The 27,207-nt window shown below is 37.1% G+C and overlaps 1 protein-coding gene across 4 annotated transcripts in view; it reads left to right on the forward strand.

The window, feature by feature from the left end:
* The window catches only part of LOC106785915 (nuclear receptor coactivator 6-like), a 237,998-nt gene that overhangs the window by 169,013 nt on the left and 41,778 nt on the right, over positions 1 to 27,207 (forward strand). The gene's annotated exons all lie outside the window — the stretch shown is intronic.

Raw genomic sequence — 27,207 nt, forward strand, 5'->3', positions numbered from 1 at the left:
TCTTTCGCGGTTTCGTGTCAGTGTATCCTGAGAACGATGTTGCAGTTGAATAATTCAATTGTGTTGTGTACCGTGTGGGAGCCATCTGCACGTGTCCGTGCGCACACATTGACATTAATCAAGTACCGTAACTATCCGTTAAGATCTATCACGAGCCGTTGCGCTTCTTTTATACGCCATCTGCGAGGGATACCAAAGAGAGAGAGAAAGAGAGAGAGAAAGAGAGAGAGAAAGAGAGAGAGAAAGAGAGAGAGAGAGAGAGAGAGAGAGAGAGAGAGAAGGTATTTTCCAGGAACCTTTTGATTTCGCCTCGATTCTTTATCAGCCACCTTCGGACATCGGCGAACAAACACAAGCATACAACACACCCATCATCCAATCTATCCTTGGCTGAGAGAGAGAGAGAGAGAGAGAGAGAGAGAGAGAGAGAGAGAGAGAGAGAGAGAGAGAGCACACTATTTTTCTTCTTTCTACCCTCGTTCGATCTCTTCTCCCTTTTACAAGAGAATACGATGCTCCTTTTGTAAAACCAGACGCGTTTCCGCCTATTGTTGAACGTCCCAGGGAGAGAGAGAAAGAGAGAGAGAAAGGAAGAAGGAATCGTCGAGCCGAAGAACTGTTTCTTGCTTTCCCGTGGTTGCTGGCTACAAAGACGAAATTAAATTGTCGAGACAAACGGCCGTGAACCGCGAGAGCTTTTAATACGGTCCGTGTCATCCTCGGACTTTACCTTTGTCTTATTCCTTGCACCATTTTTTTTTCCTCTTTTTCTTTTATTCTCGTCGTCTCCCCTTCTTCCTTCACTCGCTCTTACTTCTTCTTCTTCTTCTTTGTCTTTTCGGATTATGTTTATCTATTCTTATCGTAATATTCAAAGATTCGCATAACGTTCTATCTTAAATTAATTGCATTTAATTAAACGCTCATGAATATATGTTTACCTTAATTTTATATAAAGTTTTTATACAATCCAAATATATATGTTGTTAATGTAAATGAAATATTTAGAAAAATGAAATGAAAATGATTTTGTATATTCCGTGTATAAAAAAAGAAAAAAAAAAAGAAAGAAAAGAAAAACTTCGAATTATATTTTCGCCATGCATTTTGTCGTCAATATTTACGACAAATTCGTCAAACTGTTTTTATATGCGATTTTGTTATATAAATATTTGATTGAAAAATATTACTCGATATTATATCGAACTGAAAGAACGATAATTTAAAAAAAAACCTTTGCCCTTTACCCTTTAGTAAAAAAGAAAAAAAGTCGATGTTTGTAGTCGAAATTTGAGTGGCACGCGTGATGGTGTTCATGAGTTTGAATGGTGCGAGGTTATAAAGTCGTTGCTATTCATTAACACATCCTCGATGAAAACACGCGGATAACTCGGGCGTGTCTCGGTAGACATATTAGCAAGTGTTTAAGCAAGCGAACAAGCAAAAGAGAGTTAGTTGCACCGTGACGTTAACAAAGAGTAAGTACTGGCCTTTTATTATAGTCCGAGTTCGTTCCGTTTAAGAACGTTGGTAAGTAATTTACCCTTAATGGAAGTAGCCGTTCCTAATGTGTTTCACTTTTTTAAAGCGTATACAATACTTTGTCGACTATCTGTATCGATATTTACAATATATTATTATTATTATTATATTTTTAAAAGACAAACAAAAAAAAGAAACAACATATTTGACATAGTAATTTATTTCGATTTCAAAAGAAAATAAATCAGTTGTCAATTTGAAGTATTCAACCCTGTTCACGGATTAGGTGATGTTTTTCTTTGTTTTTTTTTCTCTTTTTTTTTGAAACTTTTCAAAAAGATCGATCATGATTGATCATGTGGTCGGTAAAAATCGATTAATCGTCTACTTTGGTGCTTATCGTTTGATACGAAAAAGGCATCACTGACAAAGAAGAAGAAAAAGAGAAGTATAGGAAGAGTTAGAAGGAAGAATCAAGACTTTTATCGATAAAAGAAAGAGAGAGAAAGAGAGAGAGAGAGTAGGAGACGAAGCGAATACCGCACAAAAGGGTATTTTCTTAAAAGGACGTTCTTTGTAATCGACTGAAGGCAACGGCAGGGAAACGAACTTGCTCGGTTCTACAAAGAAAGTAATCTTGTACGGTGTCTTTGTGTCGAAGCGAACCTCAAAGTTTTGCGGAGGGTGAAAAGAGAAGAAAGAAGAAAGAGAAAAAAAGTAGGAATACGCGAACGGGATGATGGTAGTGATAGCGGTTGGGGGGAGGTTTTGGGTTGGTGAATTTGAACTCTTCGAACGCACGCTGAGAACCCACCCTCCCTTTGTAATTGCCAAACGGACCGAAGTTGACGACGAATGGTGGATTGAAAATGACGAGGAAACGGGAAAAGAAGATGAAGAAAAAATTGATTAAAAAGAAAAAAATAATTATAATAATAATAAGAAAAAGAAGAAGAAATAGAAAAAAAAAAATAAAAAGAAAAAATAATTGCAATTCGGACGCATACGACTCCGAAGCAAATCTATAATGCATGAAAGAGTTCTGGCAAGCTTGACGAATTCACCTCGATTTCTCTTCCTACCTCCGTTGTCCTTTCTTTGGAAATGAGGAACCCTATTAACTTCGACACTCTCGAATTATCTCGCGGCAATTCTCGAGGAAGGGTCACGCGATCTCCCGTAACGCCATTTATCGAGTTTTCCTCGCTCGATTTGTTTCGCGTTCCACTTTCGTTCGTTTGGTATTAAATAAAAATACGCATATACGTACGTACGTACGTATGTATGTATGTAACGTGACTTATTAAGAGTTACGAATGTGTTTCGATTCGACGAACGATTTTCGATATTCTTATATAATGATCAATAATATATACGCATAATGACACGGTAATTCGTTCGAAGTTACTTTTTAATACGAACGCGAAACGTTTGAAAATTTTTTCACTATATATTCGCTTTAATCATTATTTCCTTTCCATCGTATGCTCGCTGCAACGAGTATTTCGTAAACGAGGGTAAATGATTAGCTATTATCCAACATTTTTTACAATAAAGAATTCGCAGACGGAACTCTTTTATCTTCGTTGCTTATCTTAGAGAACAAGTATGTGTATATATATATTTACTTATGTACACGCAAATATGCATAGCACATATAACGAATAACGCGAATACGAACATTAACTTGTACACACACGCTGAAATACAACATAAACGTGTGTAGAGCAAACGTAGAAGCTCGATAAGAGAGACTCGATATCGTGTACGGGGCCGATAATTCGAAGATAATTCAATTTCCTTCGAATTGCCGTGGTCCCCTTTTAATGTGCAAATTGAATTTCTATTAATAAAAACAGATATCGTTTGGCTCGTTATATAGTCTTTGTTTCTCTCTCATTTCTTTGTAATATATTTTCAATGTATCTTTCTCATTCTCTCTCTCTCTCTCTCACACTCTCTTATACTATTTCTTTCTATCTTTCATGCTCTTTCTCTTTCTTTTCTTTCCTTCCACCCTCTTGTTTCGTTAGATCTTTCCTTGTCTTGCTGCCAGTCCAACTCGACTCGCATAAATTTATCGCGCTCATTAACTTGAAATATTGCATCGGCTATGTTTCGAGTTTATGAACGTTAATGCGAGCGCCGTATATAAGATCAAGAGGAGTCGTTCCTCACGCGATACGGGTTACCTCTCGAAGAAAATCTTACACGAGAACGATGGGTAGATTTTTTTTCTCTATTTCTTTTTTTTTCTTTTTTCTATCTATCTCTTTCTCTTTCTTTCTCACACACACACACACACGCATACGCATCTTTTCTTCTTTCTTCTTCCTTTTTTATCTTCTCATTTTCTTCCTCTTTCTTTCTCTCACAATCAGTATGGATTTAAAAGGATATCGCTTGGAGCGATCGTCGTGCTCTCGACGTTCAACTCGAACGATCGCGTCGTTATACGGATTAATGGACGTGGTTCTTCTTCTGCAACGATTCCTTCTTGCGTATTTTGTTACTAATTCGTTAGAACGTCCTTCGCGCATTCTCGTCCCGACAATGTTACCAAGTATATCCGATGCAATCCGCTTTTCTTACCTTCATGGTCTTATCTTCACGATTACGCTGATTTTTTTTTTTATCTATCACGTGAACACAAAAGTTAACGGGATCTTTTGTTTCAACATATTTGATTTTTATAAACGAATCATTCATTTGTATCTATCACTTGCGATAGGATTTTTCTATTATACATTTTACCCCCTTCGATTTAATCTCTGACGTGTTCAAAATTTAAATCATATATAAAAGAAAAACAGAAGAAACAAGAAAATAAATCCAAATTGTAGCAAAGATAATTATACAATTTTAATTAAATTGCCTAATCGGAAAATAAATAGCGATCGTCGCGAGGTAAATAACACGAGAATGGGGTTGGAAAGTATTGAATTTTGATTCAAATTCAATCTCAAATTATAAAAAAAATATTCAAATTAAAAATTTAAAAAAAAACAATAAAAATTTTCTTCTAATTATTAAAAATCACAAATTTGATCCTGAAGAGGATCGCTTCTAGTATTTGCTTCCTCGTTCTACGGGATAATTTAAATACATTTGTAATATCACTTTTTCGACGTATCCGAGATGCTTATCGTTACTCAATGAAATCGCTTTAATGTAATTAATGGACGAACATGAAACTCGATAAGGGTGTTCACATAATATCTGCGTCATCTAGCCGCTCGCTCGTGTTCTTTCAACGTTCCAACCATTTATAGTTATCTGCGATCTATGATAGTAAGACCGTTCTCGATTAGCTAATATTCCTATGTATCGAACTTCCAACATATAATAGGATCAAAAGAAAGATCCTATCGTCAATGATTGATTCTTTTCGGCTGTCTATTATCAATTAATTTGGGTTCCATTAAACTATCGTATACGATCTTTCAAGATATTAAGATGATCGCTATTTCCGAATTATATTTACATTTACCACACGTTTGAAATTCGCAACGTGATTCTACGTTATTTTAAATTCTGTAGGTAGGTAAATGTTGATAAGGTTGCCCTACGCTATTAAATATTTTATATTAATCGTAATTTTTGTTTCTTCAAAATTCGTTTGATAATTAAATATTTTTTTATTAAGCCTATTAAATTTGTTTTTAAAATATTTTATATTTCACGCGTCATTTGTTACACACGATATTGAATTGAACGTCTCGCTCGAATAACGCTGATAGCAAATGCTTTGATAATAAATTTCTTTTATTCCCTGAAATCTCGTCAATTCTAGATAAAAGTAGACTCTTTCTCTCTCTCTCTCTCTCTCTCTCTCTCTCTCTCTCTCTCTGCGATTCAGGACTGAATCTATGTGTCAAAAAATAAAAAGATGTGATCACATAGCTGAACGGAATCTGATTTTCTATCGATGTTGTAGATAGATTTTTGTGCATAGAACCGGTTGGTTGGTCTTCGTTGAGAATCGTCCAATTTGTGGAAACAATAGATGCTGCTAGTTGAATGCCATCGATTAACCAATACGAACGATACGCATGTGTAGTTTATCATTATCGTCTCTCGAATATAGCATCAAGGGGGAGACCATGTAAGCGGATAGTTCGGTTTCCCTCTATCTATTTCTGTCTCTGTCTATCTCTCGTTTTCGCTGTAATGACATTGGTAATGCGCGCGCGAATAGGCTTGAGAGAACAAACGAGTGGTTCTAGGACTTAGAGACTCTCAATTATAATTAATATGATTACATAATCGAAAGCATATCGAGCATCGATTGATAATCACGCTGCTGCTATTTTGGGTATTCGCAGGATATTATTTACTTTAGTTACTATTACAAAATAAGGATTAATATTGTTATTATATGAGCTTTCGATCGATACGCGAGTCGCATATTTATCCACGTGAAAATATTCTTAAATAAAAAATGAAAATATTTCTTCTTTTTATATATGTATATATATATTTGTATTTTTTATCAATATTTCAGATAACACATTCTATTAAAGTCATTATTTAAAAAGTACGAGTAATTCAATTACGGTTAAAGTATTTACTACGTTCAGTCTGATGAACGATCTTTCTTTTATCGCGCGTTCGATTGTAAAAAGATTTTTACAGGTCGTTTCGCGAAATCGCTCGCGATATCCATCCTATATTTACGAAGAATCGTCGTGCTTTATGGTAGCGATGTAAGATCATGGTAGAAAGAAAAGGGTGGCGGATAAAAGGCGACAGTGGTATATAAGTTGGAAGAGAGAGAAACACGAAAAGAGGCAAAAGCTGTGGCAGCTTCTCGGAGTGGTCGTTAATACGATTTTATCTGTCGTTTCAAAGTTGCCGCTTCTGCGGAGTAACCGGAGAGTAGAAACGCGAAGGGGTTGAAAGAAGGAAAAGAGAGAGACAGAAAGACAGAGATAGAGAAGAGGGTGGTCGGTACACCCTCGTTGAAGAGAAGGGGCTGCATTGCAGCGTATTGAGAGAGCACGAGTAGTAGAGAAGAGGCACGGCGAATAGTAGGTGGAGGAACAGGAGGTGGGGGCGGAGGAAGAGAGCACCGCCGGGGACACTTGAGGTGAATGTTTTGCGAATGGTCGGTAGATGTCTGGTTTGCTCGAGGCTGATATCGACCTAGGTCTCGAGTCTGCAGCTGCCGCCTTCGACCCCTCTACTGTTCTCCAACCCCTCCACCTCCCACTGTCTCCACCACCACTAGCAGCAGCAGCACACCACTACTATCACCACAGTATCCACTAATACCACCAAAGATGGCATTACTACTACTACTATTCGGCAAATAGCAAGAGATTCTCTCGCAGCTCAAAGTTCATGTCCATTTCGTGTGTCTCACCTCGTCCCGTCTCACGGATTCCCGACTCGCCGTTTCTCTCCCTCGGGAACCTTGGACGATCTGCTTTTTACCACTACCAAGACCAGCAATGTCATCACTAACACAACCTCATCCTTTCACGTTCTCATTTTCCTCTTCCTCTTCCTCTTCCTCTTCCTCTTCCTCGTCCTCTTCCTCTTCCTTCTCCACCTCTCGATCACCTACCATCGCTGTTTCTATTCTATATACATCCCCGTCTTTCTCTTCGCTCCAAAATCCCGGGCTTGCACGAGCTACCCGTTGCGCGACCAGCTTCACCCCTTTCTCAATGACCCACCATCCTATCGACTCCTTCCATCCACCCCGATTTCTCCAGGCTCGATTTTCCAACTCACTCTCCCTTCTCATTCTCTTTCTCTCTTTGGCCGTTTCTAGAACCGTGCAACCACCGTCACTACTACTACCATCATTACTACTACGACTACAACCGACACTGCCTTCAATCCAATTCGTCCGTGACAATATGAGTCTACACTGAAGAGAGAATAAGAGAGAGAGAGAGAGAGGGTGGGAGAAGTTCTAGAAAGGTACATCGTTCAAGAGACTTGTGTGAGTGCGCGTGTCTCGAAGCAGGGGAAATTAACCTTTCAGGACGGATCGCGCGGAAACTCCAACGAGAGGGTTAGATATGCTTGTGGTGATGGAATCAGTAGTGGTAGTGTCGGTGAAGGAACGAATGCCAATGGGGTATAGATTGGCCTAAGGCAAAAGATTTCCGCCTTCGACTTTGACGACCGGATGAAACCTTTTTACCGTTTCTTTCGATAACCTTTAGTATTATTCAATGACAAGATTCGATTAACTACTATTATTATAGTAGATAATAATGATTATAATAGTACTCTGATTATCCTTTCGAAATACTTTCGAGACAATAATTTTCGTTGATTATTAAAAAAAAAAAAGAAAAAAAGAAAAATCCTCTAATATAATTCCTTTTACAATATCAACTGGTTGCAATGCACTTAGTTAAAGTTTTTAGCTTGATAAGCACATTATCGGAAAACCGGCTGGTGTTCTTTGATATACGTTGCTCGTTATTTTTTCTCGTTGATCGATAAAAAATCCAAATGGTTTACTTTGTCGACGTTAATATCCTTTAAATTAATCAAGTTGAATTTTCTCTACAAGGAAACGGGACAATCCATCCGGTTATCCTAATAATGGATATGGTTGGTAAGCATAGAGAAAGGGAGATGGATAAAAAAAAAGAAAGAAAGAAAGAAAGAGAGGGAATTCATTAATCGTGCGATTCAATTTCAATCTCTCGACTCCAAACACAGAAGTCTATGCACAAGAAACTCGATTCGATCGGATTGTTTGTAATCTCTGGTCCGTACAGAGAGAAAGAGAGAGAGAGAGAGTCTGGTTTCTACGGTCGACAGGTACGTTGGTTGGCTCACCTGCAGTTGAATATACGAAGATAGAGAAATAGGGTGGTTTGGAGGAAGATGAGGGGTCAAATGTATGGAGATACATAGAATAGTCGAGCACGGAAGGATAGAAATGTAGAGTAGGAAGGGACAGAGACTGCTAAATTCTGGCTGTGGCCGGGCCGCGTAATTTATGAGAAGTGAGAGAGAAAGAGAGAGAGAGAGGAAGAGAGATGTGCGCGAACGTTCTAAACGCGTAAGCTCGTCCGCGTGCTGTGAGGGATGGAAAGATGGGAAAGGAGCTACCCGTTGGAGAAGGAAGAGTAGGAACAGAAGGGTGGTAGTGATGGTGGTGATGGTGGTGGTGGTGGTGGTGGTGGTGGTGGTATAAGAGAAGGAAAATACAGAGGTAGTTAGATAGAGAGAAACAGTAACAGTCTGCTTCCTTCCGTGAAATATAATTCCTGCGCACATTCACGGTCGGATAATCCACGTTCGCTTTGCATGAAAACTTATTACGCTTCCAGTAGTAAGTGCGCCCGCGCACACGCACGTACCAACCTCATTGTCGGTGCTTTTCTCTACTTCAGACCGGAGCATGACAAGAACAATTACACTTTTAAATTACGTTACACGATATTAAGCCCTTTCTTCCAACCCCTCCCCCCTCCCCTCCCCGCGCGCTCTTTCTCCACCGACTTCCTTTCTCGCTTTTCTTTTCCTTCTATCTTCGTTTTCTCTTTTTACATGTCTCTTTTTCTTTCTCTCTCGTTCTTTATCTCTCATTGATCCTTTTTCCTGACTCCATTTCTATTTTCGGTATTAAGCACATTTTTGCTCTTTATTTAGCGAAATTCTCGAGCTATCCAATCTCTTCTATTTGTATATTTCTTATTTCTCTTTTTATAAAATGAAAAAAAAACAAGAAGAAAGATTATATCTTCTTTATCGTTTATCGTTTTCTCGTGTCATTTCCATCCCCACGATGCTTAGCTTCTCTCCCAATTTTCCTTCATCTTCATCGCGGGAATAATAATTATCTTTTCAGCGCCATGGTAGAAACCGAATAACGGTGCCGAAGGAACGTTTTAATTATTTTATCGCGTGCTTAGGGACCGTGACCTCCTCCACCCTCCATTTCTTTCCTCCCTCCTTCGATCCCTCCGTCCCCACTTTTCCTCTCCACCTTTACCTCCTTCTTTTCATTCTCCTTTTCGCCACAAGCTCTCCGATCTTTTATTTCTTCAAAGGCCTCGGGGAATTAAACTCGACTCTCGGCGACCAGCGGAACTGACGTTCCATTAATATTACCCTCCGATACCGGTATTAGTTTGGATAATTATGGACGCGGGTATTATGTCGTTATATTTTCGTGCTCAGTGACGTCGACTAGAACCTGTCGTATATCGCTCGTATGAAGAGGATAATAAATGTTTTCTCGTCTCGCTTGTTTTTTTCCCCCTTTTCTTTTTATTTCTTATCCTTTTTTCTCTCCATTCCTTTTACCTCTACCCCCCTCCCAACCCCTCTTTTTAATTAAATCTTTGGCAGATGTTATTGCAAATGTAGTCATATTTTAAATCGCTTAATGGAAACTATGATTGGAACTAATATATTGTATAAATCGTTAGATTATTGTAAACGTAATTAAAACGTCATCGTATTGCTTATGATATTATATCTTGTTGAAATCAAATTTCTCTGATCTCGTAGATATATATATATATTATACACGGTAGTATATTCATACATATGTCCTATTTGTATCTTTGTTGTATGAGAATCACGAACAACAATTCTTGTGGTAGTTTGTATAGTCAAGTTTTACTTGCGTACGTGTAACATCGAAAACAAGGAGATGGAGTAGAGATGGTGGAGGGAAGAGGTCTAGTAATATTAGTAGTAGTAGTAGTAGTAGTAACAGCAGCAGCAAAAGCAAAAGCAGAAGCAGCAGCAGAGGGATAGGGCGATGTGTAACGGGTTATTCGTTGGTTCGTTCCACCGGTATTTCCGACAGCTATTCAATTTGCGGGCGTTTCGCGCCCGACGGATCTCGCCACCGGCTCGTCCCGGACAAATGATTTCACGCTGGAGCTGTTCTCTCTCTCTCTCTTTCTCTCTCTCTTCGGGTCGTAGATGTCGCGTTCGTCCGATGCCAAAAGAGAAAGAGAGGAACATATACAACGACGAGGGTGGGTGAGTCAGTTTAGTAGGGAGGGGTTGAAACGCGCAACTATGTGCGCGTCTGTACGCCAGAGGGCTGAATACGAGTTAGAGAAAGATAGAAAGAGTACGAATCGACGAATCGGAGCGAAAAAGAGCCTGCCGGAACAGAGAGCAATCGTGGATGAATCGAGAACTAACGGATGAGCCACATCTCCAAACGTTATATCCGATCAATAACGAATACTTTCCTACCAAGCTGTGGCTTTTATCCTACCCGAGGACACGTTTCCAACATATTTCTTTGTTTTCCGTTTTTTAATTTACTTCTTTTTCTTTTTTTTTCGTTTTTTCCAAATTTTCCCAATTTTTTTTTTTTTTGTTCTCTCTCGATCACAAACATTTTTCTTTGAATAATAATCTTGAATATATTTTTTCCATTCTTTTCTTTTTGTATTTTTTTTTTGTATCGATTCGACTTCATAACTTTTTGATTCCTACTGTAAAATATTGAACACCTGTCGTAGTCGTCGTTGTCATCGTTGTTGTTTTCATCGTCGTTGTAATAATAACTTATTCTTAGATACTTTACTAACTTTATCTTTCATTTGAAAATAACTAGACTGGTACGTGTTGAAAGTTGAAGAAAAGCTTAACTCTAACGTAAACATTTAATACCCTTTCTTGTTAGTCTTATGTTTACTGTCGTGCTTACAACGATGTAAGAGAACACGTGTTAGGAGATACGGAACACTCACGTTCGCAAGGAAGCTAGTTATTATTGTCATGCTGCCAGGGTAAGTGGTATTATGTATGCGACTTTCTCTCTCTCTCTCCCTCTCTCCCTCTCTCTTTTTCTTCTTTTTCCCCTATGGTAAAATTGTCAACAAGCTTAAAGTAATCGAATCAAATGTATTCGGAGAATATCGATACGCGGAATAAAAATATCGCAATAACTTAAATTCATATATTCCACGTTTAATGTATTCAATAAAAAACAACTTTATACGTTACGTTGGTCCAACCGAATATCAATGATATTTTACATTGTTCATCTTCTATGCATTGTACACGTACATGCGGTTAATACTCGAACCTTCGCGCAGTTAAAGTTAATAAGTCTCGGTGTGTGTGTGTGTGTGTGTGTGTGTGTGTGCGAACAAGAGAAAGAGTCATTAGAATAGTGTTGCGTTGCGTGTAAAAGCGAAAATGCGACCTCTCATTTTGACCAGGCTTCCACACACATACACACACGCATGTACCTATGTACCTAGACAACATCACTTCAGTGTGTTCCTTTAACTCCAGCAAGCTTTACTTGCTGAGCAAAAAAAGAGGAGACAAAATGAGAGAGAGAGAGAGAGAGAGAGAGAGAGAGAGAGAGAAACTAAAGAAGAGACAGAAGCAGAGACAGAGGGAGAAAAGTAAAGACCGTAATCCGGAACTGGTTTGGAACAATCCTCTCTCTCTCTCTCTCTCTCTCTCTCTCTCTCTCTCTCTTTCTCTTTCTCTCTCTCTTTTTTTTTAGTATCTCAGGCTATAAGGGAGTGCATCGCGTTGTGAGCGAGTCGGAGTTGAACGCGAAGGTCCCACAGGATAAAAAATAGGAGATGGAGGAAGAGAGGAAGACGAAGGACGAGGAGAGTAAAGGAAAGGGAGAGGAGGACGTTGTCTCATCTTCTTCTCTCCTCTCCTTTCCTCACTTCATCTCTCCTCACAGTTGCTATATTTTTTGTTCCCTCGAAAAGTCCGTATTGTCAAGTGGCGCACATACGTTGACTCTGAATATCTCTTCTTCTTTCCTCCTCCTCCTCCTCCTCCTCTTCTTCTTCTTCTTCTTTCCTTTTGCGACTCGACACATACATACCACCCTCCCCCAATCCGTTTGTCGCTCATACGGATTTTCATGTTTCGGTCGGATCGTATACGACCATACGTATTTTTAGTGCTGGGAAAAAGGGAGAAATAGATCGACGAACGACGTCGGACGTTCTTTCATACGCGCTTTCTTTACTTCCATGTAGAAAGATAGGTAAACACATGTACATACATGTATTTGTATATCTGTCTATATAGACTTGTATTAGGTATGAGTTATATATGCTATTCCTAGCTGCATCTCTTTTTTTCCAAGAACATTTCTATAGAAAAGCAGAGTGGTATTTGATAATACGCGTGTGTCTGTATGTGTGTGCGTGCGTATGTGAAAATGTCTGGCGAAGATGCAATATACTTTGCCTACTGCTACGGAGATATTTCGTCCTTTTCGTGATAAGGACACATGTGCATTTATATATTACATAAACATATACTATAGATATACATAAGGTATATATGAAATGCCGAGGGAAGTGGATTCGACAGACGGTTTCTCCGTGTTATTCTCAACGCTATGTTGCTGCCATTGCTGCTATTACTATTGCTGTTGCTGCTGCTGTTGCTGGTGCTACACACGCAGTAAGATATTTCACTGTATATGTATTCGTATTCGTGTGCACGAATACCCGCGTTCGACTAGTCCATCCTCTTTGAAATACTACCCACCTGGAAATATTCTCTCTCTCTCTCTCTCTATCTCTATCTATCTGTCTGAATTTCCATTTTCCTTTCTCGCTTCGTCGTCACCCAGAGAAACGCTCCTTAGGAAGGACGACTTTGCCCTTTGGCTTCTATCCTCTCTCTTTCTCCCTCTCTTCTTCAAGTTCAAAGTACGTTCCAGCGTTGATCTCTGGCTGTGAGGGGCTAATGGTACTTTAAACGGCTCGTCGACACGCGCCGTGAGCTTGTCCCTTTGTTGACCGTAACTACGCGTTTCGCGCGAGTAGCATCTCTATTTTCGTCAATTTATTATACACGTCAGAACATTTGCTATTGTAGCAAAAAGCGTTGTAATTGTAATTACCCTATAAAGGGTCCTAGTTTAATAGCTCTAACTTTAGATACGCTTAGTTTTCAACAAAGCGAGCAACGAAGTGTTAACAAACGTTAACCGTACGGAGTTACAAGAGTTTTCGCCTATTTTATCAGAGAGAAAATATTTGAAATCGTGAAGTGAGCGCGGCGTTCTAACGTTAACCTTTCAGATAATACAAAGAGAATAAACAAATGAAATTAATGAAAATATGCAATTTATTTTTTTCATTCATTTTGATTTACATATAATATAATTATATATAAAGTATTCTTTTATATATTTTTATATTCAAGAATTAGATTCAATAGGGTAATATAATAAAAATAACGTCATTTAGAAGTACAGTAGCGGTATTGTTCTCGTTTCTCATTCACTCGCCATCTCTACGTTGATACGATAATCCATTCTCATCGGTTTACATTCAGAAGAAAAGGGAAATAGAGAAAAAGAAAACTGCGAACTGAATTTATGGCCAACGTAAAACCCCATCGACCTCCTCCCACGCGGATTACTCGTTAAAACGTCCAAATACATTGACAGGATAGTAGTAGTAATAATAACAACGAATACGAATACGACGAGTTTGACGTTGACGTTAACATCGAACAACAACGACGACGAAGACGACGACAACTACTACGAGGAATGGCTATCGTTTGTCTTTCAATCTCGTTCATCTGTACATTCCATTCTCATCGAACGCTCAATTTTGTAAGAGAACGAATCCATTTCCGTAAGTCAATACGCACGAACGAGCGCGAGTAAACGCGTTATTGCTTCGACTTGTCACTCATCAGTTTCGAGAGCAGTTACCCTGCTATCATCTACCACTACTACCACAATCACTATAGTAGTAATAGTAGTAGTAGTAGCGGTAGTGATATTCACCCCTTGGAGGCATCTACCCTCTGTAGGTACGTACGATCCACGCCATTCGCGTACATTTCGAATTAATTGAACCGTACCGCGTTACAATGGTAACATTGTTCGTTCGAGAATAATAATGTCGCTCGAATGGCTGAAGGAGAGATGGAATGGATAGAAGAGAGAAAGAGAGAAGAAAGGGTTGATGATGGTGGTGGTGGTGGTGGTGGTGTGGTATCGAAGCGAAACGAGGGAATTAAATTGCTTTTCAGCCGTACGGAAAGTGCTGTTTTACAAGGCATACGCTGTAAGATCAAGTGCGTCCTGGCAGTCTGCCACACGGTCTTGCTTGATAATAAATGTTCATTTAAGGAAAGAGTGAAGAGGAGGTGGTGGACGACGAGGAGGAGGAGTAGAAGAAGAAGGAGTAACTCTCTCTTTCTCAAGGAGGGATCTTTTCTCGGCGACATGGGGAGGGCTGAGAAAGAGAATGAGTGAGAAAGATAGAGAGACTGGTCGGCCCTGAGACGTTTTTCTCTTCTCGTGGTCAAGCTCTCTCGGTTATAAAGTGCAACGAGCCCGTCTAGGTGAGCCATACGCTCTTGTCCTTCCACCCTTTCCTCCCTTTTATCCTCCACCTTTTATTCTTCGAGGTTCACGCCGTCGTCCTTGTCGCCGTCTTTGTGCTCTCATCTTCGTGGAAAGTCTCGATTGTCTTCGATTCCACGTGATCACCACGTTCAATGATCCATACTAACTTCCATCATGTCAAATCAATCGGTACACGGTGATCTGTGATTTCTGAAGATCTGTTCTTTTTTTTGTTTGTTTTTTAATGTGTCGATAGAAAAAATATCCAATTACATTCTCGATCATTCTTTGAACTCCAAGCATATCACTTTGACACTTTTAGCAAATGGATTTTAAAATCTATTCACTTCTAGTATAAAAAATATTTATTAAAACTTTTCAAAGAAATTGCAAAGATGCACAATTTACAGCATTGCATTTTCTGATATTTTTTGAAGTTTACATGTTAAATTTATAACTCGATATAGTATTCTACACGTAGATAAAAGTGTGCACTTTAATTTAATATAAAAATCATTAAAGTCTATTCACTTTTAGTATAAAAAAATATTTGCCGAAACTTTTCAAAAAAATTGCAAAGATGCACAATTTACAGCATTGCATTTTCTGATATTTTTTGAAGTTTACATGTTAAATTTATAACTCGATATAGTATTCTACACGTAGACAAAAGAGTGTACTTTAATTTAATATAAGTTTCATTAAAATCTTATCTATTCACTTTTAGTATATGTATTCTTTTCAACGTTGCTTAAATAGTAATTTGATATTCTATAGAATATCAAAGTATTATTTTCAATGCTTAGGAAAAACTGTAAGAATTCTTCTGTTTCCGACTTCATCAGAATGCTTTTTGCATTGATGAGAATGCCGAGGAATTACTAGCAATGGCGGATTTCCGGCTATGACGGTAACATAATATTATGATCGTAATACATATCTGACACGATCGGAGTAATGTATTTAGGATTGTAGACATAACGTAAACAAACAGACAAGCACTGACCACCACAGGCTTCATCTTCGAAAACATATTAGTTGTTGATTTGTACGTACGTTCGGTGAGATAGACATCACTTTGATAAGTACATACATTTGTCTTCTTCCTTTGAAATATGCCTTATAAATATATTATATATCTTCTAAAGAATAGATTAAGACCGATCAAATGACCGATTTAAAATTTGTTTAATCTTTTAATTCAACATTTATTAGTATAAATATGTTATTTCGTATAATTGTTTAAAAAATATTTTATTTATTACAAGCCATTATCAAAGTTATTATAAGTTTGCATTAAATTGTAAGATAAAATGTAATATTTATTAAAAACCGGTTATTTAATTGGTTAAGGTATAAATAAGTATACATAAATAGTAGTTAATAGTAAGAATTATATATTTAAAGTGCGTACTTATTGAAAATTATCAAATAAATAATTATAAGAATTTATAAATATAATTTTTTAAATAGAAGAGAAAAGACAAGACAGGTCAGTTGCGGATTATTTTTTTAACGACGATGATAAGCTTTAAATCGTAATTAGATATTGTTGGAAACGATCTTGGATTGCTTATCTACTCAATTGTAGGAGCGTAAAATCGATGAGAAAGAGACAAAGAGCAACGGCGTCGAAACGATTAATGAGGTTACCGGCTGATTACGCATTTTGGTCTCTCTCTCTCTCTCTCTCTCTCTCTCTCTCTCTCTCTCTTTCTCTCTCTCTCTCTCTCTCTCTGTCTTTCTCATTCTCATGGTCGTGTGTTTCGAACGATCGTGATAATCGATTTATCCGATAGAATACGATTGTAACAAGAAACAAATAAACCCCGTCGACGGATTAATCGCTTTAAATCGTGCAAGTGGAGAATAATTAAAACTACGTTTTATCGTAAATTAATAATAATAGTTACATGCTCGATAAACGCGAGCGAATAATTAAATCGCAATCGACTTTGTCCCGCTGACTCATTTGCACACATTATACATACATATATATATATATAAATCTATACAATATATGTATTGTAATACATTTATTATAACTTTGAAAATATTTATAAACGATCGATTCCCATTTCTTCTTGAACAAATTTGATCTTTAATTGAATCGTCGGTACTGAAATCCTTTTACTATTTCAATAAAACTTTTCATCTCTCTCTGGTTTTGATTCGATAAAGGATTTAACGTAGACGCTTTTCAGAAGCTTTTTTCGCTAGACGATTTCTTTTTTTTCTCTCTCCCTCTCTCTCTCTCTCTCTCGAAAAGCTAGGAAACGTTATTATCCCCCCCCCCCCGTAAGAGAGATATATATTCCATCACGTACGTCAGGCCGAAACACGACGACAATGATCTAATTATCAGTGGTAATTGTTCCGAGCAGAGTTGGTCGGCTCCTGTTGATGTCGGTGATGCTAGGTAGGATCGTCGGTGGATAGATCTAACGGACCAACTGATGGGTTGGTGGAATGGACGGATGGATGAATGGCTGGATAGATGGATGGATGGATGGATGGATGGTTGGTTGGTTGGTAGGTAGGATGGATAGATGGATGAATACTTCCTCTCATCCTTCCACAAGCCGCTTTCTCCGCTACTTCCGTCAACCAATTTGATCGTTCGTGATCACATATATGAGTTAAACTCGCACAGTGGCAGTATCATATAACGCGCGCGTGTATAGCTGCTATCTCACATATTCGAAGTCGAATTGACTTTATCGGGATGTATCTTTGCGGCATCGTGTACGCGCACCTGTCGGTGTATGATTTTCATCGGTATCACATGGTAACACGTCGTCGAAACGTGCTCTTCCCTGGCCCCGGCACTTTCATATTGCTACGTCGAATTGTCGCTAAGGATAGCTTATCACCTATCATCCCTGTCAAAATCATCTGTCGATAATGTGTTGGTACTTGATGAGAGATCGTTAGAACATCGTGGAATACATCATTTTCCCTCCCAACCCCTCCCCACCCCAACTCTCATCGCCTATCTATCAATCGACCATGAAATTAACGTATTTACAGAATACTAATTTATATCGACCAATACTAATATAAGATAGTCCCTTGATATTTCGTTAATTCGTTCGTTAAAAAAAGAGTTTCAACGTGGAAATTTGACGTTTGCCGGTTAAGTTAAATAAAGGATTGGAAATGGGTGAAAAGTGAGATGATCCGTTATAGATTGATATTCGTAATTATAACGGTGGCACGTTTAACGCTTCCGCGTTAATTACGACTTGATCGATTCGGATCGAAGAGAAAAAGTTTCGTGGCAATTATCGATGTTCTCGTTGACGGTGGTAGAAATTGTATTTGTCCGGCGTATACAGGGAAGGTAGCGTTGCAAATATGGGGATGCGCGCGAGAGCGGCCGGTAACTCCGCATTTAATTAAACTTGCACGATATATCGCGAATATTCGATTATAGACAAATTAGTTTAGTACTCCGAGCGCGGTTAATTTCACGCGAGTCGACGTACAAGCGGATTGTTGTCTACGATGCATTAATGGAACGGAAAGTTAAAAATTGATTTAAAAAGAGTCGCCGAGGCCTCTCTTCGATGAACATTTCAATTGAAAGTTATGTACCCTATCGATTTCTACCTAACTCCTTCTCCTTTTAGTAATCTCGTTATACGATTAATCGAGATCGGATATTACTTTATTCTTCTATATCTCTTGTTTTATATAAAACAAGTTTATAATATAAAAAAAAAAGATAGAAACAAAGAGTCACGTATCATTCGTCATGATTAAAAAGAAAACAACTGTAGGAACATAAATCGATTATCGATTTTCTAGAATAAAGTTTTTAACGAGTTTCCATCGAAATACGTTTGTAATACTCCGGTAGATGAGATAATCCGTTTAATCTTCCGATCATTACACCACTTTAATAAAGATGAAGAGGGGAAGGTGAGTGATTCATGGACGCCAAATAATTTCTCCGGAAAGACAATAAGCTAAGTGCTGTGCCAAGGGGCCCGTTCTCTCGCGCTTAATGTTATTAATTAACTGTGCAATTGAGTGAAGATTAATTGCTGAGAGAAATTGTGAGAGAAAGAGAGAAGCAACGATAGGGTGAGATTGTAAGAAGAGAAGAGAGAGGGTACACTAACAATAAGATCGTTCTGCGGAGTACTCGACCTTCGTCTAATGGTAATTTGAACGCGTGTCAATTTAGCGCGCACTTTCTTGATAATTATACTTTCCTGTTAGCATTAAAACGTCTCCCCTCGGGGGACGATAAAGACGATTTGTCTTAGGAACGTTAACGCTTACCACGAAACAGTAATCGTTACGTTTCAATTGACTTTTTTTTACATTTTATATCCGAAATAAATTTTAAACTTTATAATACTTTTATATTTCTTTAGTTTTTTTTTACTTAGGAAAAGAAATATTTACGTATCAATAATAAATTATTTATAGCTATCATAAAAATCTGAAAATAAAATAAAAAATAAGTGAAACTCGTATAAATCTGTCGTATAATATATTCGAAAATCTTTTTTTGTCGGTAGAAAAGAGTGTATGTATAATTTGACGAACATGATACACATACCAGTCTCCCCTTCTTTTTAAATCCAAAAAGTAATCTCACGATAGGAAGATAGGACAAAGTTGGTGATCGTAAATCTGGATATTTTTCTGTTACAGGTAAGAGTCAGCGGCTTTTCTCCCCTTTTTTTTATGCGAGATTTTGCGTTCTCCGTTCTGGGAGGGGTACGAACCATAAGCGTATGTGAAGCCATGGCGGAGGAGTTTTAAAGGTAATACAGTGGGGGAGACAGGAAAATCCCAAGTAGGATCAGAGGGTTAGTGATACAGGGGTTGCATGACTTGCTCGAGGACTCGCGTGTAAGTGGCCTCCTCTTTCTCTTTTCTCTTATCGCTGGCTTCTTTATTTCACGGCTCGATTAGGCTCAGTGCGTGCACTCCAACTTGAATTTTCATCCCTTTGTCTGCTACTCGCCGGTTTGCTCCCTCGACTTTGCTTATCATTAATCCCTTACACTTCCAGACCCATGGAAGCTCCTTTCGTTTCTTTTCCCCCCTCCCACCCCCTTCTCATTCTCCTTTTCCTTTTCCTTTTTCCTTTTCCTTTTCCTTGCCATCGCCACTCTTATTTCCTACCTTATTCAATTTGAATATTTTTAATACCCGGCATATCTCAGTCGATATGAACACAGCCGTTTAAAAGAACGCTCCTCGAATAAGCTTATTCATCTTCCGATTTAAATATTCTCCCCCTTCGAATCGTCCAAGATTAATTCTTACTTCTCTCTTCTTCTTTTTCTTCATCTCTTTCATGATATCTATTTATGTATATACATACGTATACACTACCGATCAAAATTATTTTATCACGTACAAAAATTCAAACATTTTCAAATTAAATTTAATCACGGCCGTTTATTTTTCATGGCAACAAATTACACAAATCAGTTTTATTAGAAATTTCATGACGAAATGGATAAAAATAAAGTTACCGAATTCGTTGTAAAATATTTCAATATTAACTTTATCGAAATAAATTACTTTGAATACTATCTTACATTTCCTTGGCATCCTAAGTAACTGAATAATAGACGCGAGTCAACAAAAATATGTAATTAAGATAACAAAAATAAGTTTTATGCAAATTAAATTTTTTATTGACGAATCACACATTCAGATTGAACGTTATTATTAATTGTTAGAACATGTAATTAAGCCAACAGTCAATCATCTTGTAAGATAATCAAATAATTATGATCACTAGTATATATTTTTATTATATAAATGTTATTTTTATTCGATCGTTAATTAATTTAATGGAAAATTGATTATAGAAATATAACAGTTTAGTTTGATATTTCGATATAATCGTTTCGATTTGAAAGCGAAACACAATTTGCCTTTTGACGTTTCAACCATTCAAAGAAGCCGTAGGCAAATCTCGGCTTTGCGATTGATATTACCTGCTGAATTCTAAAGTCTATTGATATCAACGGGGACTCCTAATATTCGATGCACAGCGAGAGTTGTATACGACGCATATTGGAGAAATAGTCTGGGGTATATTGCGCTAGAGATAGATGTTGCATTCAGAATCGTTCTCAACGTATATTAGAACGATTCACTGGGCACCGGAACAAAACTGAATACGGCATTAGGGAAACGTTACAGCTGGTTACTGCGGAAGCTGACTCGCTTCTGCATTGGTAATCTTGTGTCTTAACGCTAGGACACGTTCTCTAATATTGTCTCTACCAACCGGTATAATGTAGACATCCTTTGTCGTTATCTATATGCATATGTATGTGTATGTGTAAATGTATATCATTCAATAATTTCTCTCTCTATTAACATTTATTTTTCTTATATACTTTAATCAAATAAATATCCTCTTATCGGTATTCATATAATCGTCGAATTTTTAACAGTTAAAGTGTTCCGAATGTTTAAATCTTAAATCTTTAAAATTTTTCAATTTTGTCTACTTCTACAGTTTTATACGTATTTATAACGTTGGTAGTAAACTGATTCAGTTCGTTAATTTTATTTGCAATATTTATAGATTATTAATATTCTTTCATTACACATATCACGCACGCGTACACGGATACATGCAATGATAATTAGGGCTTCGGATATTTAAAGAGTTCATAAATAATGGATAAAAATAAGAATATCGTATTAAACGATAAAGTTTGATCGTTTAATTCACTCGTAGTATCTAAAATTAGAGTAATTCGCAGTAGAATCCTCTCAAGCTCTAATTCAGTCGAAGTAACTTGATTTTACGTAATATAAAAAGAAAACGGAGAGAGGTTTTTTTTTCTCGGATAAAAGTTATACAATTCAAAAGTAAAAGTTATACGAAACAAGGAGAAAAACTTTTCAAACATCGTAACCGACTATTACGCTGTAAACGCATTAGACGAGCAAGTCCTTCTCGATTATGTGTTTACCCAAGAACTTGGAATAATAATCTGTACTTGAATAGTTTTAACTTTAGATTATGTGTACGCTCGTGCTTGCTTGCGTTCGTGCGTGCATACGTTCATGCATGATGCATGTCATTATTGAAAGACTTTTTTTTGCATTTTTTCTAAATATCGTGACAAAATACGTTTTTAGAAAATATCGAAGTAAAATTAAACACGAGTATAAATTTGGATAGTTTATTTTGGAAATTTATCGACGTACGCGTGGGAAACAATAAGTTGGTGGAGGGTTATTTTGTGTTTAGGAAAGTTTTGATCTATGGGTAATAGAAAGAGATAGAGATAGTTAGATAAAGAGCGAGCATGCTTGTTCACTACAGTATCACGATGAATCATGATTGTACGCGAACTGACGTTTAGATAATGAAATTACCTAGTTGCACGTAGAATAATATCGGCAATAAAATCTAGTGACGGTGGTGGCGCATGCGGTGGGTCTCGCATCGCAAGAGTAGATTGCAACGAGAATGCATCAATTTATATCGGCGAACGGCCAATTACTGGCAGTTAGTAACGATTCATTGTCGTGGATCGATGAAATCTCTCGTTTCGTGTCTCGCTCGAAATGTAAAGAACGAATTTGCGCCATGCTCTTTCGCCTCTGATGTATATCGAGATTGTGTTTTAAAGCAATTTACGTATATTAACGGTGATCGACGGATCGCTCGCTTGGCTATTTATTTCTGGTGAAAGCCTATTCGAGTTATACTAGGTACTGTAGTTACTTCCTTATAGAATATAATGTTATTTGAGATAAACACATATATCGGGATAGCGTTAATACGAGATATGTATATTCGTAAATTGTAAATTTGCATATCGGATTATACATCGATACTAATCTATGTATTAATATTTCTACCGGATATTTATACACTGTAATATACTTCACTATTTCAAGTTTCAACGGCTTGTAAAATTGATAATATACATATAATAATAATAATAATAATAATAATAATAATAATAATGGTTTTCAATAAATTCAAATATTAACTCGGTTTACTCAATGTACATATATTTAAATATATTATACATCGTTCGTTATTCGAACTAAAGTAAATTGGATAATGACATTGGAACGTATGTCAAATAACGCAAACTTTTCCTCTCGAATTTAAATTTCGTTCTTTTAACATAGATGGGAATAATCTTCGATAGAGCGTGACGTTTATACTCTGATTCTCGCTAAATAAATCTTCGTTTTGTGTTCCTTTAAAACTCTTTATTCAGCCGGAAAGGTTTAAAGGTTTATATACTAGCATATGCAAAGCTAAGTCAATTTATTACATCATAGTCCTCTATGCCGCACGTTATGCGTTATAAATCAGATTAGTATGCCGCATTAACTCGTAGCATGCTTTATTATGCTGCTGCAACGTACCGCATTGCTCTCCAATATACTTCCCTACTACGATAATGCCATAACATTTGTTCTCTATTTTATTTTTTTATTTTTTATATTGTATTATATTGTGCCAAGCCACGTATCACTTTAGTTCAGCGTTAATCGTCTTTGTTATACGTATAAACGTCTTATTCATTTTAAATTACCTTCCTTCAAAGGGTATCTTAGCTTCCGTCCGAAAGGCTATTTTGAATATTTCATCACTATAAAATCATACATATTTCTATTATAATATCATCCAATATTCATTGACAATTACTTCATATTATTTAATGAAAAATTTTAAAATTATTTATGTGCCACGTTAAAAAAAGACCGAAGAATATAATAATTATTAAAATAAATTTCCACAAAAATTTTGATATATAAATTGTATAATATATTAGTTATAATGTAATATATAAAATAAATTATTTGAATAGAATAAATCGCATAAATGCTTATATATATATATATATATCTCGGTCCTAATCGATATATCGTGTTGTACGTTACAATTGTGGTATTGCATTCAATGATACGAGAACGAGACGCGCATGGATTCTGTCAAATAGGCCCGAATCGAATGTACTGTGTCACTGTTTCCTAATTCAAACTCGGCAACTTGGCATCTACCCACGTCAGTTAATTACTATTTGATTGATTTACCCGATCCGTATTACCATTCTCCCTTTCCCTGATACGTCTCACTAATGAGAATTTGCTCGATTCCTCTATCGTGAACATTGAGAAACTCGATCCTGTCGGTCACACGCTTCGTTCTCATTTTCCCTCTTCCCTCTTCCTGTTTCCTCTAACCCTCTTTCTTTCTTTCTTTCTTTCTTTCTTTCTCTTTTTTTCCTTCCGTCCTCCCTTCGTTCTCTATTTAATAATTACTCTTACCGGTTTTATTTTTTTTTTTTTTTTCATTGAATATAAAAGTAAAGAAAACGTAATGAAAGAGGATGATATATATCGAAATCTCGTTATGACAATATTATAACATAGCTTCATTCGAGAGAAAAGAACCTATATCGAATTCATATTAAATCTTATCCCACTCAGTCGTTCCCGGTCTCAGTCCTCAGTCGTTTAATTAAAAATCAAATTTCTAGCAATCACCGTAAATGAGAGTATTACGCAAATCGGCGTAATTCGAAAGAGATTCCCCTTGCTTCGGACGGTGATAATTACGTGCTCGTTAGAACATCGATTGCTTATTATCGAAGCTCATTTTAGAAAATATTTCACGTTTTGCACACGGGATATGAGAGTAAAAGAGAGAAAGAAAAAGAAAAAAGAAAAAGAAAAAAAAGAAAGAATAAAAAGAATCTCGGAAAGATAATTATCGTCGCGGGGAGTTTTATTGCGCGTTGTCGAGCAGAGGGAAATACGAGAAAAGAGAGAAGAGAGTGTAAGGGAGGCGTAATAACCGGTCTACAAAGTAATGAACGATCAATCGAACACGAAGCCGAGTATATACGTGGCCTTCTCTCGAATATAGCCGTGGTTAGTGGTAGTGGTCGTGATGGTGGTTGTGCGGTGTTGTGTACACGTGGGTCACGAAGGTGAGACAAGGGATTACGGTTCCGTGGTGTGTCTGGGAATCGGACAAAGAAAACGAAATTCTCCGCGAATCTCACGCATTCTACGTCCTTTTATCTTCTCCATCTCACTCCTTCTCTCTCTCTCTCTCTCTCTCTCTTTCTCTTTTCCTATAATATCTTCGTCTATCTTTCTCAGGCCAACTTCTTCTTCCTTCTCCGTGCCACTCGATTCTCACGTCAATGGGGTAAAAGAAAGAAGAAAAAATCCCCCTCTCCACACCAAAAAGAAAGAAAATAAGATAAAGGAAGAAAGAAAAATGAAAAAAAAAAAACGAAAATAAAAATAAAACAAGCTGTCGGCATTTTCTCGTTTCTTTACGAGCATACGATCCATTATTCAGTTTGCCTTGCCCTTGTCCGCTAACTCACTTGTGCTCTTGCTTTACTTTCCCTGTCTATACTAACGCCCATTGCATCGAAATGCACAAATACGCATATACTCGTATACATACGTTCACTCATACGCATGCAAGTGTGTAGGATGGAAATGAAAACGAAAAAAAAAAAAAAAAAAAGGAAAAGGATACAAGAAGAAGAAAAAAGAACCGTGTGCATCGTTTCGCTCGATTTTCTCGCACGATCGTTACATACGAACGAGCTCGAAAATGAACATTACCTACTTTTAATAATCGGCTACGTCAGTTCTTCCGTTCATTCGTTCATTCGTTCATTCGTTGGTTGGTTGATTGGTGGGGCTTCCTCGGAAGCTGTTTGTTAAATCGTCCTGTTCTCTTCTCTCGCTCCGGATTAACGAGCTTTCATTATTCAACATGCTTTTCTCTTTTACTTTATCCCGGAACCCATCGTATTTTACTCGCTGTCCTTTACACGATGAGCATCGAGTAGGAAAGAAAAATAAACGAGTTATCCCTCTCTCTCTCTCTCTCTCTCTCTCTCTCTCTCTCTCTCTCTCTCTCTTTCTCTGTATGCTTGAAAGCTTCATGAAACATTTACTTTTGACTTGTCGATCGCGGCGATGAGTATAACGTTAGATTTTTACGAGAAGAGAATTCAAACGTTATATTTCTATTTTTTTTTCTTCTTCTTTTATCCCATTTATTCAATGGTAAGATACGATAAACGATAAAAATATTCTCATATTTCTGAAAAATTATTTCTCCTAGTACGTGGTATAATCATATAAATTATCTTTTTTATTTTATATTATTATTCTATTTCTTTTGTTGTCTATATAAAATGTTATGGAAAATAATTCGACTTTGAATTTTTTACTTTTGTTGTGTGTCAGCGTAATAAAAAAAAAAAATTAAATTTTAATTTTCGCAGCAAGTACTTTTTTAAGGGATTATAATATCTTTTACTTCGCCTTAATAAACGCCCAGAGTACGTTCTCTTCCTTTCTTATTACTCGTTATTTGCACCTTTTCAATGTATGCAGCGTAACGAGCCAACGCTATCGAGACGACTTTTCTTCTTAGTTTCTTCGGATCATGATTTTTCCCAGTTGCCTTCGCCAAGAAAGGATCCTCTACTGGGATTCGATCCACTGATGTTGTTGGTAGTCGAGAGACCTCGTCTCTAACGCCTGAGCTATCAGGGACTACCGTTTTATGTTATTTTAATGTTTTTCAATGTTTTTTTTTAAGGCCCTTTTCGAACACGTATTCTTTTCATTGTAAAATAATATCCCTTTTTTCTAACATATAAGTAATAAGAATTTTACTTCGTAAAGAGGACAAATTTGGCACACTTGCGAACACGTTGAACGTAAAACGTTTGTACGTAATAAAGTGCGCGTTATATTCGCTCTCAATCTTCGTATCCTCTTCTTCTTCTTCTTCTTCTTCTTCTTCTTCTTCTTCTTCTTCTTCTTTCTCGAGTGGCAAAGAAGCAGCAGCAGCAGTAGCAGCGAACGTTCTTTTCTCTTAGCTTGGGACTTTGGAATACGACGGCTTATAAAAACAGCGCAGACAGACGCTTTGTCCTCTCGTTCTGCCTCGAGCCTTACTCGAGAACGATGAATAATAAAAGCACTTTACCACATTACGCTCGCTGGGAGATTCGATCGAATCTACATAATTTCGGATCAGCAGCTTCCATCTTCCTCTTCTTCTTCTTCTTCTCCTTCTTCTCTTTACTCCTCCTTTTCTTCTTTCCCCTTTACTCCGACTTCACCACTTCTCTTTACTTTTCTCCATCGAACTGGACTTTTATCGGTGTACGACGATCATTCTTATTATCGTCCCTCAAATTCGATCGTTTTTTTTATCCAATTAATTTTGATTCATATTTTTCATTCACCCCAACATATGTATATAAATTACGTGCCTTTTTTTTCTTTTCTCTTGTTCCTTGAAATGATTTCGCAATAACGTATTTGCATTTTCTTGATGTATTTTATTTAAATCATTTTTGAAATAATATATTTATCGTTTTTCGTTAAAAAAAAAAAAAAAAAAA

This window comes from Polistes canadensis, unplaced genomic scaffold (assembly GCF_001313835.1).
Source record: "Polistes canadensis isolate GaletaPanama2010 unplaced genomic scaffold, ASM131383v1 scaffold_59, whole genome shotgun sequence".
Classification (NCBI taxonomy): Eukaryota; Metazoa; Arthropoda; class Insecta; order Hymenoptera; family Vespidae; genus Polistes; species Polistes canadensis.